The sequence below is a fragment of the Misgurnus anguillicaudatus genome, chromosome 5 (genome assembly GCF_027580225.2).
Source record: "Misgurnus anguillicaudatus chromosome 5, ASM2758022v2, whole genome shotgun sequence".
Classification (NCBI taxonomy): Eukaryota; Metazoa; Chordata; class Actinopteri; order Cypriniformes; family Cobitidae; genus Misgurnus; species Misgurnus anguillicaudatus.
In genome coordinates, this window is record NC_073341.2 from 38874072 (window position 1) to 38891818 (window position 17747).

The 17747-nt window shown below is 39.2% G+C and overlaps 1 protein-coding gene across 4 annotated transcripts in view; it reads left to right on the forward strand.

Annotated features, from left to right (window-relative positions):
• Nucleotides 1–17747, forward strand: part of plxnb3 (plexin B3) — an 82022-nt gene that overhangs the window by 21291 nt on the left and 42984 nt on the right. Inside the window, exon 1 of one of the 4 annotated variants that reach the window (XM_055167579.2) lies at nucleotides 8330–8517. The exons of 2 other annotated variants lie outside the window; for them this stretch is intronic. The gene's annotated coding sequence lies outside the window, so the exon portion shown is untranslated. Of the gene's footprint in view, nucleotides 1–8329; nucleotides 8518–17747 lie in introns of those variants that run through there. One more of the 4 variants, XM_055167577.2, reaches the window with a different exon arrangement.

The window sequence follows — 17747 nt, forward strand, 5'->3', positions numbered from 1 at the left end:
ATTTCTGCACTTCTGATACAATCGTGCCGCAATGTGCTCTTTGTAATTGAATCTCTTTTGATTTATGACAATGCTGCCGGGGTCTCCTTGTGCACTGTAGGTTTCGGTAATAAAAAACGGTGTTTTAGTATGAGGGGCTCTCGGTGCAATAACATCCGTTTCCAAGTAATTGAGAGTTTTCAGGGATCAAATATGTTCTCATGTTACACTGCTATGTTGTTTGCATCTGTTGTCAAACCTGTTTTGCCACATTAATGATATTGAGGTGAGCTCTCTCTCCCTCATTCTCTCTCTTTTTCCCTCTCTCTCTCTCTCTCTCTCTCTCTCTCTCCATCTCATTCTTTCACTGTGTGTGTTGCCTCAGGCTTTTGGAAAGTCTACTAAGGGTTACAGTGAACAGCTATATAGAGTTTTGGGATCTGTTTTCAAGTATCAGTCTTTTATCCTTTTTTGACCAACTACAGTGCGATAGCAAAAGTGTGAGGGGGTCTGTCCTTCATTTTGACCCCGACAGGATCAGACTAAGATAACATCTTTAACAACATCATAACCTATATGTTATATAAACTGTAAGTGATTTTTCTTTGTTTGCTTGTAAAACAATAAATCAATCTGTCAGTTCCTTAGAACGAAATGCACCTATATGTATAAGTTGCAGTGTTTGAGTTTTGCTAAATGTATCTTATGTGAATTTGTTTATATATTTTTTGACTGATAAACTGCTTATTTTAAATATACCCTAGCATATGACTAGTCAACTGGCAGGCCAAATGCAACCCTCCAATCATTTTTATCTGGCCTGCCGGTCATCTTTGTCCAATTTAAAATCAGTGTGGTTACTTTTACCTTTCCACTGCACATGACAAATGACAGAAAAACGTATGAGAGACAGAAATGGGCTGCGTGGGGTGCCAACCATCTGCAGGTGTTTAATTATCGAATCCAATTTGAGCTTTGGATGCAATAAAAAAAGTAAACTTGTGCGACTACATCGCATGTGACACAGCAGCTGGAAGTGATGCATTTCATTGTGTCCCAATCAAAACACTGTGTGCAAGGTGAAAATTATTCATCCTTTTTTGTTTAACTTTATCAGTAACAATTGAATCTTTTAAAAACGATTGATTACTGATAAGTAAATTATTAAATATAAATATATTTGTAGATTTAACGCTTTTGCGCTGGAATGAGCTCACGATTACACTGAAGTTTCATTACGACTGCCACTAGGGGGCGAACTCCGACCATCGTGTCCAGATGTCATGTACAAGTGAAAGGCGGTTTGACCTATATAGCTTTAAAATATTAAAAAAGAAAACATGAAGTGCAATTTTAGGCATTAGGAGAAGACTGTCCCAATCAAAACACTGTGCGCAAGGTGAAAATGATCAATCCTTTTTTATTTAACTTTATCAGTAACAATTGAATCTTTTAAAAATGATTGATTACTGATAAGTAAATTATTAAATATAAATATATTTGTGTGTTAAAGGCTTTTGCGCTGGAATGAGCTCACGATTACACTGAAATTTCATTACGACTGCCACTAGGGGGCAAACTCCGACCGTCGTGTCCAGATGTAGTGTACAATTGAAAGGCGGTTTGACCTATATATCTTTAAAATATTAAAAAAGAAAACATGAAGTGCAATTTTAGGCATTAGGAGAAGACTGACTATATGTTGTGAATACTTGAAATTTAACAATTTATGAAAGTTAAACCATTATAAACAAGAGAAGTTTAAGAGCTCAAGATATGTTGACTATTTACACTTGCACTTTTTGTGCAAAGTTCATAGTTGAAATTGTAAAATTTGGTTCTTGCAATGTTAAACTGCAATTGTTTTTAAAATATTAAAAAGGAATTATGAGTTTTCAGTAATTAAAAGACAAAATACTGAATACAAGATGTGTGCATCTTTTTTAAAGGTGCAGTGTGTAATTTTTAGAAGGATCTCTTTAGAGAAATGCAAAATAATATACAAAACTATATTATCAGGGGTGTATAAAGACCTTTCATAATGAACCGTTATGTGTTAAGAATGAGACGTTTTTATCTACATACATGAGGGTCCCCTTACATGAAAGTCGCCATTATGTGCCGCCATGTTTCTACAGAAGCCCAAACTTTTTTACTAAGTTGTCTCCGATGATGACATGGTCGTCCGGTGGCGGCTACCGTAGCTTCTCTATATGTGTCAAAAACGAGAGGTGAGCAATGTACTGAGCCGTTGGTTGTAATTCGCAACCTCACCACTAGATGCCACTAATATTTACACACTGCACCTTTAAAATGCATGTTTTTTAATATATGACCTATAACAAAAAGCAACAATAACAACATAAGGTATAATATATAATAATATATATATATAATAGGTAAAAGTAAAAAATATATAAAAGGTTTGGCCCGCTTCATATTTACAATTTTAAAATTTGGCCCTGGAAGAAGAAACTCTGCCCTAGCATCATGAAGGCAGGTTTTGCACCCGCTCGCATTGTCCAACCTGATCGAGAATTTGCACGTATTTTACGTGATGGCTAACTTGCATAAATTCGTATGAAACGAGTCATACAAAAACATACGATTGTTAGAAAAAAGTTATGATACCCAACCCCTAACTCCCCCACCAAACCCAACATCACTGGGGTGAAATTAGATCGTACCAAAATGTATGATTTTAAACGTACGAATTCTTTGCAAATAAGCCAACTCGTAAAACATGTACAGATTGCCATGAGATTGTGTTGGAAAATCTAGTTTAAATAGTCATTATAGTCACGCGTATAAATCCATCTTTTTCAGAAAACTATAGCGTTTCACACATAGTAGCCAAATTTATTCCTTTTTAGTCCCATTAACTGCTGCTTTTCTCCTACTGTTCAAATTTGCTACAAGACATCAATTATTCATATATTCAATTCATAGTCAATTAACGTTTGCCAACCGCTGTGACGAAGCGTTCCAAAGAGGACACTGTAAATCACATGTGAGGTGCAGAAAACTTGTTTCTCGTACGCCGTCGCCTCAGGGACTTCTGGGTAAAAACATGCAAACCGAGTTGAAACATTCAGAGATCCGGCAACGACTTATTATTCCGCTCAGAGCGGGCGAAAGAGAGAGAGATATTTGGCTCGTCGTGTAAAAAGGCAGAAGGAGGTCACCAGTCACGTCCAGCCACAGAAGCACCATTCAGGCCCTGATGAGAGTCGTCCAACACGCGGGGAGGTCACAGCGCTTCCGTTAACATACACACTGTCATCTTTATCAACTCGTGCTTTGATATTGTAATAGGCATGCGGTTTGAGCATTTAAACGGCTTCTTGTGACTGGACTGTTCTGTGTCGAGTGATGGAAAGAAAGTGGAGCGAGTGAGGAATGTGGAGTGAATTTTGGGTGCCATTAATTGAGTTTTGGGCACTGCTGCTGCACCGGCGTGCATACAGTATACATTTTTATTTTGTGCATTCTTATTTTGTTAAAATGTTTTTTTTTTCTGGCACTCAGTCTTTGTGTTTTATTGTCAAGGCAGGTGGGTGGTTTGCTTTCATTTTTTTTTCCATTTTAACCGCAGGTTTTGCAAGTGCAACACTGGCGTGGCTGAACTGCTTCAGTGAGTCATTTAGCATCACCATGAAAACCTCAAAGTTCAAAACTTGCTGATGGCATCCTTTATTTTCAGCTGCAGAAAAATAGGCGTCTGACCAAGCCTGTGTATTCAACCTTTTCTTTTGTTTGACTTTTAATTTTTTTTTTTTAATACTAATGCTCATGAAGTGACAATACTGTCATAATCACATATCATAACAAAACTGTATGCACAAATTTTACATTTTGAATAAAGTTTACGAAGCTCAAGAAAGAACAAAAACAGTGGCACATTACCGAAGCAAGCTATGATTTTGTATATGGTCTTCTGGGGTCTCTTATATAAACCGTGCATAGGATCCTTACTAAAAGTCTACGTACGCACACAAGCAAAAATGGAATACGCCAAAAAATATTAAGAATTATAAAACAAAGCGAAGCTCCTTTTATAATCACCTGCAAGTGTGCGTACATGAATCATCCTCAGATCCCACCCTGCAAGGCCATTATCCCATCAAGTGTGTTTTTTAACCTTTGCGTGGGAACTGGCGTACGCAAGTTTCCAACCCCGTTTTGTGCGTACGTACGCTTTATAAATGAGACCCCAGGTCTTTTAGATGCTTGAGGGAATATAAATCTCAATGTTTAAAAATAACAGCTATGTATAGTTACAGTACTTTAAAGGTTAGTTGCGTCAGTGGTAAAACCCACAGGTGACAATGACATAATAAGTGTGAGTAAATGATGATAGAATTAAGTCACACTTTCAATACATTAAATCGCCCTTGTGTCTACTAGGGCTGTCACAATTATTAAATAATCATCTCATCGCGATTGTTTGACCTCATCACAATGATTTCAGATCACCGCAATGATTGCAAATCTCTCTAAAAAACACAAGGGGGAGCTGTAGCGCCTGTATAAACGAGACAGTATCAGATTATTTTTAAATATATGTTATGTGTATTAATATTTACTGCCAGGTAAACCTTGCAAAAGATTTAATTTAAATAATCACAACAATGTGTAAAAATTATTTCATAAACAAACAAAACAATGTATGAGATTTAAATGTCAAAGCAATAAAACAGGCAATTAATCGTCAAAGCACTAAAACAGGCAATTAAAGCCTAAGGTTTTTTACCTTAAAATAACATTTCCAAAAAAGTTCAGTGGTTCATCCACTCGAAACAGGGTGAACGGCACTTTCACATTCGCTTTGCAGCACTCTATCGGCCAAAACCGCACTAAAAAAGTTTTCAACCGTCGGGTCGCAGTCCTGTAGTTCGAGTGAAAACTACAAAAGCGTGCTTTACGGCAGACCTACAATCCAAACAGAGCCAGCTTTGCTGCAGTAGGCTAAATTATTTACGACAGTGGTAATGGACAATTCCGCTTCCAACCTGTAGGGGGAGCAAAGAGCAAAAACTCTTTAGTGTTGCTTTAATCGTCACAATCGTCACAATTTATTAGACAATTAACCACCATCCAAATTTCATAATCGTGACAGCCCTAGTGTCTACTACTTGTGTTTCTTGTATTTGTGGAGTATCTGTATTCCTGTTGGCCTTTCAGTTTTAAATGCTCTCCCCGTTGACCATAACCATCTGAATAATATTGATTATTGCTTTTAGGCAGCCCTAACAGCTTTGCCCTCTGTTCCGGAATATTAATGCTCTCTGGATATATGTATTGATGTCTTATCCAGTGTGTGCTCGTGTGTGTGCGTGCGTGCATTGGATGCATTCTTCTCCGAGTGTGTGCGCTCCATTCACTGGTTGTCTTTGTGTGTATGTGGTAGTGAAGAGCCAGTTTGAGTCCTTTTAACAAATCAGCATTGTTCTGTTGTCGGCCCAGTCCTTGGCTCCAGGAGTGTAAACAGACAACTGTTGGGCGCTCGGTTTGCTGCCAAAACTTCTTATGTGAACATACGCTCCTAGCCCATTCCTCCAAACACGGCCCTCCACAGTCGGAATGCGTCGCTGTTTCTAATTCCGTTCTATTGTCACGCAGAAACGTTTTATTCAAAAGCGATTGTAATTAAATGAGAGCCAATTCTCACATCTATTGCTCCCATGTCTCCTCGCATCCCCACCCACCTCACCTCCCCCTCGCTTCATTATTTCAGGGATGCGTCCATTTTTGTTCCACCTGCCAATAATAGTTTCCACCCACCGTCGCGCAGATTTCCCCCCAATTACGGCATGTCACCCTTTTTACCCTGCAGCCCCCTCCCTTTTCGTGGCCATTCATTACACTTGCTGTCGCTCGGTCTGCATCACTTTCTGTCTCTTTCTGGTCACTCTGTCCGTCTTATTCGCAGTCTGGTGCCTCCAGTACTGCGTCTTTGTGTGGTGGATTAATATTTTATGAGCTTCTTGATGACGGGTGTTCACTGCTGGGCAAACAGCCCCAGCTGAGCCCCCCTAGACTCCCCGCATGCCTGCTCATCAGTAAACCCGCTAGGGAACCCTTCTCTCTCATCTCTCTCTTCCCTTCACTGGCTCTCTCTCTTTCTATCGCTTTCTTCTTAGGCACTAACTAAATACAATGAGCCATCTTCGTTTCTTTGCTGTGTCAAGAAGCAGCCTCTTTTAGCTTTTGTTACGGGACTCTCCATTGGATTTTTTGGGGCCCCAAATTGTTGGCAGCTCCTGCTATTTCTCTTACTAAAAAAATAAGTTTGTAGAAAGGTGTGCATATGTTTCACTAATGACTGTGCTTAAAACACTTTTAAATAAACTCGCAGGTTGACACACCGTGGGAAATGTCACAGGAGGGTGACATGTGACAAATGAAGCCCAGCGGATGGCAAAGAATCTATTAAAGGAGGTGCGTTTGAGATCTGCATTTGTTTCAGTTGGTATTGTGAGAAGTTGACAGTGTTGGTGTCAAAGCCCCGGTGCAGCTGAAACATGCGGGTGAAAAACCCCATCTGCTCCCTCCAGCTGCGGTGAACAGAGGCGTGTCTCACCCTCCCACCCTTATACCCCCGAAATCCACCTAAGATTTGTCTTTAAATGTCTTTAAATTCGCCCCTGAAAGTGGACATTAAATATCATCACAGCAAGGTTAAATAAAATTTTAATTTAGATACCAAACTAATGGCATACCAAATAATAGCCAACATCATTTATATTATTATTAGGCACATTTTGTATATTAAAGGATTAGTGCATTTTTTTTAAAAATCCAGATAATTTTCTCACCATCATGTCATCAAAAATGTTGATCTCTTTCTTTGTTTAGTCTTGAAGAAATTATGTTTTTTTAGGAAAACATTCCAGGATTTTTCTTATTTTAATGGACTTTAATGGACCCCAACACGTAAAAATTTTAATGCAGTTTAAAATTGCAGTTTCAACGGAGTTTCAAAGGACTCTAATCGATCTCAAACGAGGCATAAGGGTCTTATCTAGCATCATTTTTGACAAGAAAAATAAAAATATGCACTTTTAAACCACAACTCATCTATCTCCAGTTATGTGACGCGCCAGCGCGACCTCAGGTAATTGCGTAATGCCGTGGAAAGGTCACATGTTACATATATGAAACGCACATTTGCGGACCATTTTAGACAATAAACTGACACAAAGACATTAATTAGTATTATTCCACATACAACAACATCGGAGCAGACCTCTTTCTTCACACTTGTAAACACTGGGGCATAGTTTCACATACGTCCTCCGTGACCTCTTGATGTGATGATGTATTGCGTGAGGTAGCACTGGCGCATCACAGGACCGGAGATAGACGAGAAGTTGTGGTTTAGAAGTGCATATTTTTTTTTTTTCTTGTCAAAAATGACAATCGTTTCGTTAGATAAGACCCGTATGCCTCGTTTGAGTCCTTTGAAACTCCGTTGAAACTGCAATTTTAAATTTTTACGTGTTGGGGTCCATTGAAGTCCATTAAAGTGAGAATAATCCTGGAATGTTTTCCTCAAAAAACATAATTTCTTCAATACTGAACAAAGAAAGACATTAACATTTTGGATGACATGCTGGTGAGTAAATTATCACAATTTTTTTTTTAAGAAAATGGACTAATCCTTTAATGTTGGGTAACAGATGCATGCCCTTCATTTTGTGTGATTGAGCAATTGGATAGCATTATAGAAACAATTTTATTATTTAAAGGACAAAAAGGGTATTTTTGATGAAATACGACGTGAATGACCATTTTATAAATCTTATTAGTGCAAAAAAGTCAAAGTTATTTATAAATAACCATTATTTGTGAATAATGCAGTGACTTTTTTATTAATTTGTGCATGCTTAATAAGATTATGTCCACAAAAGTTAAATGCACACAAAAGTCTAAACACACAATTTAGAAAATATTATATTGTTATTACTATGTGCACAAGTTTCATTTGAACTAAAAGTACTAATTTTAGTCATTTGGTTAACTTAAACAACACGCCCTCTCTTTAAAACCCCGCCCGTCTGCATTCAACAAGCTCAATGATTGACAGGCATTGAGCGCGTATGATTGGATACGTACGTTTTATTAATAGGGCGAGCCGCTTCCCTAAATCGTTTACAGAGCCCTAACATTGGCGTGATTTCTCACAACACTTATCTAAGTGATATCTGCCAAGTATTAGAGCCATTTTACAAGTGCCAAAACGAAGGCAAAATTATTTTATTCACCTGTAGTTTCTCCCCTCAAGTAAGACGAAGCCACGCCCTCTCAACAGCGCTCCATTGAAACCGCTTCCTGACGTGTTGGGAAAGCCACGCCCACTCCCCACAGACGCTTTCAGCTTCTCGTGCGAGTCTGAAGCGCTTCGCAACAATAATGTAACACACGCGTAATGGGATTTACCGGCTTCACTTTCAAACGCTTTTGCTGTTGTTGTTAAAAATAACACGAGTTTCGTTCTGACTTCAAAGGAGATGAAACGCATTGCCTCTGATTGAAGTGAGTAAAATAATCCGCTGGGTAATTTTTTTCTGTGTTTTTTTTGTTTGCTAGCTCTTAATTGTGTTGCTTATGCCTTTCAGATACATACCGACCGCGTTCAGTTTTTGCTTTTATTTATAATAATTAAGTGCTTTAAAAGTTAAAAAGAATAGCATTGTTCTGCGTGATTTCTTTAGGATTGTTGCATTAACTTGCGAGGAAGTGTATGTGAGGAAGTTGCTAAATGATCTCGAGTTGATCAAATATTAATGTCAGTGATAGTGGATTATAGTATTGTTATTATTTAATGACTATCATTTAGCTTCATACTTTCCGTCAGAGCACTAAACAGTTTATCTTTGTCTTCTGCACGTTGTTCAGCATGCTATGTTCTTTCTTTATGTTTTAAAACCTTTTTAGATGTTTTACTGCAGACCTCTATGAATATTTATTGATTTTTGCATTCAGTTTTAATGTACTGACAAGCTTCCTGCAATGTAAAAAGCAAAATGTTTTTCATCTTTATTCAGTTATCTGTGGTTGAGGTGTGGTTTACAAACTAGCTGAGAATCATTAAACTAAACTAATTGCATCTCTTTGCCTTTGTTTATAACACCAACCAGGTGTTATTTGTCTATACAGCTTATATATACATAACATCAGATGAAAATCATTAGACAGATGTGCTTGAAGTTTCCAAGCAAAGTCTCAAGACTCTTAATTAGTCTAAGATGACTAGTCGGAGACCACCAAATGACACGGTAACCTGTTGTGGAGTGTATCTAATGTATTCAGACTTAATTGGAAGATAACTACATGCTTAATCACACATTTACTCAGTGGTTATCCAGGCTTTGTATCAGCAGCTTGTGGTTATTGTATCGCTCCCTCTGGGAGGTGTGACGTGCCGCTCCCTCTGGGAGGTGTGACGTGCCGCTCCAGAAGTCACAATTGGGATTGTTTTTTCACCGAGCTTTACCAAGTTTCAGACCCGCAGCAATGAAATCTGAACTCTCTCGGTTTCTTTTCACGCACACGCGGTCTCCACACCCCCTCTTGTTATGACTCCATTGTCTCTCCTCTAAACGCCTCCTCCCTCCCGCTCCCTCAGGAGAGGTGGGTTTTCACCTTGCGCTTAGCATATGGGGTGTGTAATTTGCTGCTTTTTGTGCTTTTTGGTATTGTCTCGGGCCCACAAAGAAGTTCAGTGCTTAATTCGAAAACGCACTTGTTGTGCATATTTTCACATCTTCAAAGGCAACCCTTATCCAGTAAAGTGGCTTGTAAACACATCGGGGAACCTTCATTCAAAGCTATTACGGTCCCCAGGCGGGCAAAAGAAAACATACAGCTGTTTTTGTTGTTTGCAGCCACTAAAACAGCTATTAAATAGGGTGTGCAATGTAGTCTGTGAATTTAGTGGCAGCTCCCTTCCTGTCATTTTCACTGGCGTGAGAGTGTTTATCTGCCAGCATCACGTAATTAATGTTGCATTTTTATGCACGCAGATGCTTGTCAAGGTGGTGATGAAAGCTGTAGGGCCGTTTGCGTCTGGTAGTGTGAAAATAAGAGCTGAAGGTGAAACCTAATAATCATCATCATACGGTTGATGGTTCCAGAACTGTTTTTAAAATTCACAGAGTGTAGACGCACTCCTCGCACTCATCCAGCTTATGAATATAGATGTGAACTTCACTAACCCACCAGAACTGTTGAATTCAATCACCGTAAAAATTGAAATGCCGCTTTTTTATCAAAAGCTATACTGTGATTGCTTTCCGAAAGTAGCCCGTGTTGTTTTCTCGTAAACCCTTCCTGTGATGAATGCTGTGCTTGAACATCATTATATCTCCCATTGTGGCCATTATGACTCATTACCATGAAAATAAGATGTCATCATATTTGTTTGTTTGGAGAGGTGATAATTACAGGGAGTCGAAGATGATTGGTCGTCTTACTCGCTTCGTTTGTCTGCTTCCTTGTATTTTTTTCCTCCACCAGAAATTCCTTCAGGACCCGAACAGCGCACCACAGCACCCCGCTAACCTCTGCTCACTGGCAGACTATCCTTGCCGAAACGCCCCGATGATATCAGATATCGAGCGTGTGTGAAAAATGTGCGAAATATTCATGAGCTCAGTTGGAGAGTATAAAGAGGAGATGAAGAGGTGGTTTTGGAGGACAGATTGCCACAGAGAGATAAAGATAGTTTAGATGTCGTGGAGAGAGCGCGATGGAAAGAAAATGAAGATTGACTAAATGCAAAACCCAGATTGTTCGGTAAAATATTAGAAATCTGAGTATCGTACAACTGTCGGCAATAAAATATGTAAGAGATTACATTGCTAATCGCTGTATTTTATCACACTCACGTTCTCTCAGGCTTTCCGTTTATCAAATAGCTAGGCGCTTTTTTCTTTTTTTCTTTCAATTTTCCTACCTTCACTGTCTACCCACACTCCTCTGTTCCCATATTTCCCAAAGTATCACCCCCCCACTTGGGCGTAGAGTATGGAAATGAGAGCTTGCCCCCCTTTTTGCACACATAGGTGGTGATTAACCACTGCACACCCCAGGCATGCTCTCTCTCTCTCTCTCTCTCTCTCTCTCTCTCTCTCTCTCTCATACACACACATTGACACTTTCATGCCTGGGATCAAAGAGACTTGTAAATCCCAGTCACTCTCACTTTTAGTTTGCATTCAAAGAGCCAATGCGGGCGCTATAATAATAAGCAGCGTCTCCACAGCATGCCCATCTCAGTAAGATGGTGATATGAATTGCAAGATGCTTTGTCTGTCTCGCAGGTTTATTTTTATTTTTTTCATTTTCCTCACCTTGACACCTTGCTTAGCGTGGTGAGTCTCGCTTTAAGTAACATAAACAAAAGCGATTGTACCAGTCTTGCATTGAAAGTTCACACCTTAAACCTATGACATTGCGACCGCAGTTAGCCAATAACGTCCTGTCGTGACTTGATTGGGTTTTTGTAAGATTAGAGTAATTAGCTTTCATTATTTACAAATCTGCTGGCACATGCAATATTGTAAAGTACATCACCACATCACCATTACATTGCATCTAAGCATTGCAGATCAAAGCTTTTAAACAAAGGATGCGTATCTTTGTCTTGTCTCTCGCTTTGTTTCCAGTCAAATTCCTCAGCATGACATCTGCTTTAGCATGGCATTATCTCTCTGTCCCCGCTCAATTCGATGACCCACCCGCGTTGCCCTCTGCGTGCGGCATGAACTGACACAAATGGGATGCGGACATCTTGGCCTCACGAGGAATCGACTGCAATCGAGCAAAAATGTCATGACTGGCTTTTTTCCCATTAGGAACAATGAAGTAATTTAGCATTCATAAATCTACAATCTGCTGGCACGTGCAGAATTTGACAGCGAAGCTCCGTTAGACGTAACGGTGTGAGCAAATATGCAATACTCGAGAGGACAAAGGTAAAAATAAAACTTATTGATTGCCCCCATCTCATTGTCTATGGCCCGGTTTAGACTCCCTAAAAATTGTTACCGGATCAGTTCATGCACTGTGCTTTAAATTAGGAGTGACGTTTTGTCAAATCCGTAGTGAAAGCTTGCCAGGGCGATTCCTTCCTCTGATAATGCAAACATACAGCATGGGTGGGGTTCACATGTCTCCCCTCGTGGAGAAGTCAGGGTCTCCAAAGCCTTTAAAGCACAGAGATTAGTTTTCTGCTTCGCATCTGAATGCACTGGCTAGGTGCTTTGTGCGATGTCCTTCAATTTTTCCATGCCTTCATATGAATGTCTGTCTGAAAGCATGTGTGTGTGTCTGAGCAAGCTTTGTGTCTGCTATCGTGTTTAGTGTGCCATTAAATGGCGTAGTCAAGAATTAGACACGCATACACGCTATAATTGCTGGTGTGTGTCTTTCTGGGGTAATGAATGCTGAGTGAACTTGGCAACTTAACGACTATGTGCTTTTCTAATATGCTGCTGTCTAGCACAGGAAGTTTACGGAGATTAAACAGGAAGATGCAGGCAGACTGAAGAGATGGGCGGCACAGGCTCTCTCAGTCAGGGTCATAGGTCCACAAGCAGTGGAAAGGATTTTGCCTCGATCAGTAGCGATGAACTTCGTTACCTCCATTACGTACTCTAAAAACCTGATATTAGCCGCATACGTGTTACCAATAGTGTTCTGCAAAATCAACTTTCATTTGCATCCCTCCCTTTGTCAGATCCCAGTTCTTTGTGTGTATGTGCAAGGAAGAGCTCGTCTCCGATATATATTCGGCTCTTTTTCCATTTCTTTGCACAAAGGCAGTAGCTTCTTCTCTCTCTTCAATGGAGACTGTGTTCTCTCTCTCCCAAGATGCCCCGAAACGTTTATTACAATTTAAGTGAAAAAATGGAGATGAATGCTGATGCTGCAAAAGCTCGACCTAAATTCAAGCTGTGAAATTGCATGTTTTGACAGTATGAGGGACCTCCAGCCGACTCGATTGTAACGCACTTTTGTTCTGCTCTCTTCTCACCCTGTCTACTGCTGTTGGGAGTATCTGTGTAGGAAAGACAGCGCATGGGGTGCATTTTCAACTTTTGCTATCCGCCCCGATTCAGTTTGGCATCCTCTACGTTTTTTTTCATCCTGATCTGGTGGTAAACGCCCTTCTCTTGACTAGGGCTGCCTGATATTGAAGGGAAAATGCGATGTGCGCTATGCGATAACTAGAGATGCACCAATTTCGTGACCTGCTGATTCCGATTTTATTTTTAAGAATTCTAATTGACAGCATATAGAGTACAAACAAAAATCCACTTTTCTTTCTACGGTGAAAATAATAAAACATTTCACTTTCAACATGCATCTATTTGCACAACATGCAAGACTTAAACTAAGTTATGTACCGGACAAAGTCCCGTTGTGGGTGCGCACCATCATAACGCGCTAAAAACAATGTCCAGATAAAGCACATGGATTTATAACATCAATATACAGCTTTACGTGTTTTTGCTATTATTTTAGCAATTAGCTGTGTCGTGTTCTCACCTCTCTTCAGTCAAGATGTAATGTTGTTGTCACGTTTCCAGGTACGGAAATGAAATTCATACTACTGTTGGATAACGGTCGGGTGCAGCTTCCACTGCGAGTGTGCTGTTATTGCTTGCACCACTGACCACAAAAATTCCAGCTCGAAATTGGAATGTCGTGAGACTGACCAGCCAATTATCGGTCTGGCCGATAATTCGTAAAATCTGCCAATTCCGGTCTCTAGCCGGTCGATCGGTGCATGTCTAGTAATAACTTTTTAATTGATTCAATATGTGATACGATAATGCTTTGTTTGTTAAATCAACTTGAATAATAATTAAAAATTGAAAATTATGTTTCACAGTCTCTCTGTTATCTGTATCAATCTAAAACTTATGTTACATAACTTTTTTAAATATTAATTTAGTTATTGCAAACCATTGCGATATGTGTATTGCGACATGTGCATCTGCGGTGCTTTGGGTAAATCTTGCAGCCCTACTCTTGACTTAATTCGGTGAGAAGATAGCAGCCATATTAGGCATTATTTACTTGAAACTTACACTGCGTCCAAAAACGGCTATTTTCCATACTATATAGTGGGCAAAAAGAAGTTGGCAAGGGGAATAGTATAGCTGCGCGGTATTGAGAAAATATGGGATATCGATTCTGCTATTTTGTTGTTGCGATAACGATATGACTTGCGTTACGTCGTTTCCCTGGAGAGATGCTATTTGTATTAGCTATTTTTTTAAAATCATTTGGATATGTAATTATCATTCTGAAATAAACAGGTAATATATATTCTCCTGATGTAATTACATCTAATTCAGGCAAAAAAAGCTATTTCAGACGTACCAATCTTTTTAGGCACAAGTTCGTTGCTGTTGTTTTCCTCGATGTTTCAGCCGCTAGGTTTACCATTGCATTACGTACGTAATAATATTACTTTTCTGAAGTAACGAGTAAAGTAAAGCATTACTTTTTAAATGTACACATTAATATTTTAGTTACTTTTTCAAAAAAGTAATGCAAGTTACTTTTTAGTTTAATGAATTTGATTAAAATTATTTACTGAATTAAACTAAACGTAGTCACATTATGCACTCTATGCGTACATGCCTGTGTGCGAACAGTTTGAGTCAGACAGTTTGAACTTTTCAGTCATAAAAAGACACCTGCAAGGCCTGAAAGAGATCAAGCCTCAGTAAGCATTACTTTCCATGAAAAGTAACTAAGTAACGCAATTAGTTACTTTTTTGGGAGTAACTTAATATTGTAATGCATTAATTTTAAAAGTAACTTTCCCCAACACTGATCGCAACTCTTTGCGATATGGATATCGCTTATACCGTTATCACGATAATGATAGTTTTTCGCTGTATATTGTGCAGCCCTAGCGAATAGTATGTCCGAATTCATAGTATTTCAAAAACAGTAGGCGAAAAGTACCTGGATGACATACTACTTTTGGCAAGATCCTGTAGTGTTCATTCGATGGACACTTTATCCCGTAAGCCCCCTGAAGAGGAGTTATCTAACAAAGAAGAAGTAGAGGAGTTGTTTTATTCAAAAATGTCCAAAAGCGATAACGCGATAACGCAGCTCTATTCGAATGCAAATACACATATTAAACATTTATAATAGTAATTAAAGTTTTTTTTGGCACCCTTGCTTTGACTTATTGCTAGTGTATCTTACTTTTTTTAAATTGTATGTATTTGACAAACCCAAAACGACTTTCAGTGTACATTTTTTAGTACTTGTATCACCATTTAAATCAAACCCATGATGACCTTTGTGCTGTTAGCATAGTGCTGTGCCAGTTGAGCTACAGTTGAGCTTTCAAAACCATATGTAAATATTCTCTTGTGGTTGGCAAAGCTCCTTATCGTGGTGCAATTCGACATGTTACATGACCTGATTTTCCAGCTTAATTTCAATAAATGAATTTCCTTAACTTTGTTCACTTTAGTTAAAATTTGTTCACATAGTAGCGTACATCAAACTCTTTCGTTTTTTATGAGATGATCAAAGGAAATTACATTTTTCATGAAATGACCTCTTTCAAAGCATTTGCTGACTTTGTAAAGTCCATCATTAAAGAGTTTTCTTCCACTTCAGATGCAAGTCAGCATCATTTAGCTTTCCAGAGACCTTGACGAAGCAGATAGTGACCGAGGATAAAAAAATCAAACCGTATCCTCCCATAGCTCATTCCTTTTGATCGCGTTCATTGAACGTGGCCAGCATGACGCCGTAAGCTAGCGAGACTCGAGTCTCCGTACAGAGCGGTGTTCGCTTTCAATCCTTATAAACAAAGTGACGTGTGAACTCTCCTATGCTAAGCTTAATTGAAAAGAAGTGGCTAATCTTACCAGCGTGTCAAACTGTCCTTTTCTTACCCAGAAGCCCTTTGAAGGTAGAGACGAGGTAAAATGTTATGCATACTGATAGACTGCAGCTTCTCTGGATTTTTTCCCCTTCTCTTCATCTCTCATATACGAGGCCCTCAAGACTTCTGTGTCTGCTGTGATATGAATTAAAGATGAATCTTTCTCACTTTTTCCATCCGTAACTTTCTCGCTCAGAAACAGGGTGTCCTCTGATGCTTTTTCTCCTTCAAAATTGAAATCGTGTTCAGTATTGGCAGAAATTAGTCAAGCCTCTATCTAGACTTGACTTTTATTGGTTCTCGCTAAAGCATCGCTCTTACAAGGAGTGGAAATCAGCGGGGACCTGGCGGTACAATATTACATTGGGATATGATGTATCTCTCAATTTTTTATTTTTAATGTATCGTTATTGAAAACTGATCTATTGCCATCTTGTACTCGTTTTTTATTGCTTTGCTCAGTTATATTCTGACTTTTTGGATGAATAGGAATGATCGAGCGCGTATTAAAGTAATGCTGCAGTACGTTTCATCTTCTCGCTCTGAATTGTCGTCAAAAATATTCATGAGACTTGTTGTGAAGATGTGAGCTATTGCATCTCTTAATGATTTAAAGAGAAAAAGATGTGATCTATACAATTACAAAGCCATAGCTAGGGACCAGAATAAAAGCAAAATGTCGTTTTTTTTAAGGTGTGGCATCAGATCCGTATTGTTTCTTTGTTTGTTTTCTATCTCTACCGTTCAAAGGTTGATATGTAACAGCTGGCTCTCGTGGCGTTTTGATTGGTGGATTAAAGCATCGTCTGTGAATCAGCAGTCAACACTTATACTGTTTTCTCAGCTCATCAGTAAAACCAGAATGGCAACAGCTACAGGCATCATGCATAATTTAGCACATAACTCTTTCACAGCTCTTTTACTTTTTATCAGCACACGCTTTCTTTCTACCCTTTGCTCTCTCGCCCTCTCTCATCTTTTAATTTTAACTTTTTTGATTATTTCAAGGATTGCTCAAATTACTCGCATCATTTCGGTTCGGCTTAAACAGCTACCCTGCTGAAAAAAACAGCATACCAGCAAGACCAGCATATGTTGTGTTTTGGTGCTGGTTTGATAGTGAACACCAGCTAAACCAGCATCAGCACCAGCATTAGCACCAGCTACACCAGCACCAAAACAGCATTAGCACCAGCTATACCAGCACCAAACCAGCATTACCACCAGCATCCTATGATGGTCATACCAGCAAGACCAGCATATGTTGTGTTTTGGTGCTGGTGGTATGCTGGTGATCACCAGCTAAACCAGCATCAAACCACCATAGACCAGCATAATTCCATGCTGGTTTGATGCTGTTTTTTTTCAGCAGGGTAGTCAGATGGTCTGAGACCAACAAAAACCACAAAAGATGTATGAATGCTAACATGAGTTGCATGTAGTATGCTGTTATGTTTCATCAGATTCGAGTACTCTTGCAAGGTGCTTGGTCTCAGACGCGTGCCTTTTATTGAGCTGGACCAAAACCGCAAGCCTCAGTCATGCATTCAACACTATATGTGAAGGTGGCAGGACTTTGAAGAACAAAAGAGAGCGTTTGAAGCCTGTAGTCTTTGTGCCACGTAGTGTTGTGCAGCAGTTGGTGTTCTCTGTGGTGTTTTTGTTAATGTAACATAACATTTGTCTTCTATCGTCCTCCTTTCCTGACCGTCTCGCTTTCTTTCTCTATATATTTATTTATCTCCCTCCGTGAATCCATCTGAATCATATCCTCTCTCTGGTTTCCGCTGACATGGAGTATCTCAGTGTGGCTTCTGACTTTTTGACTTCCTTC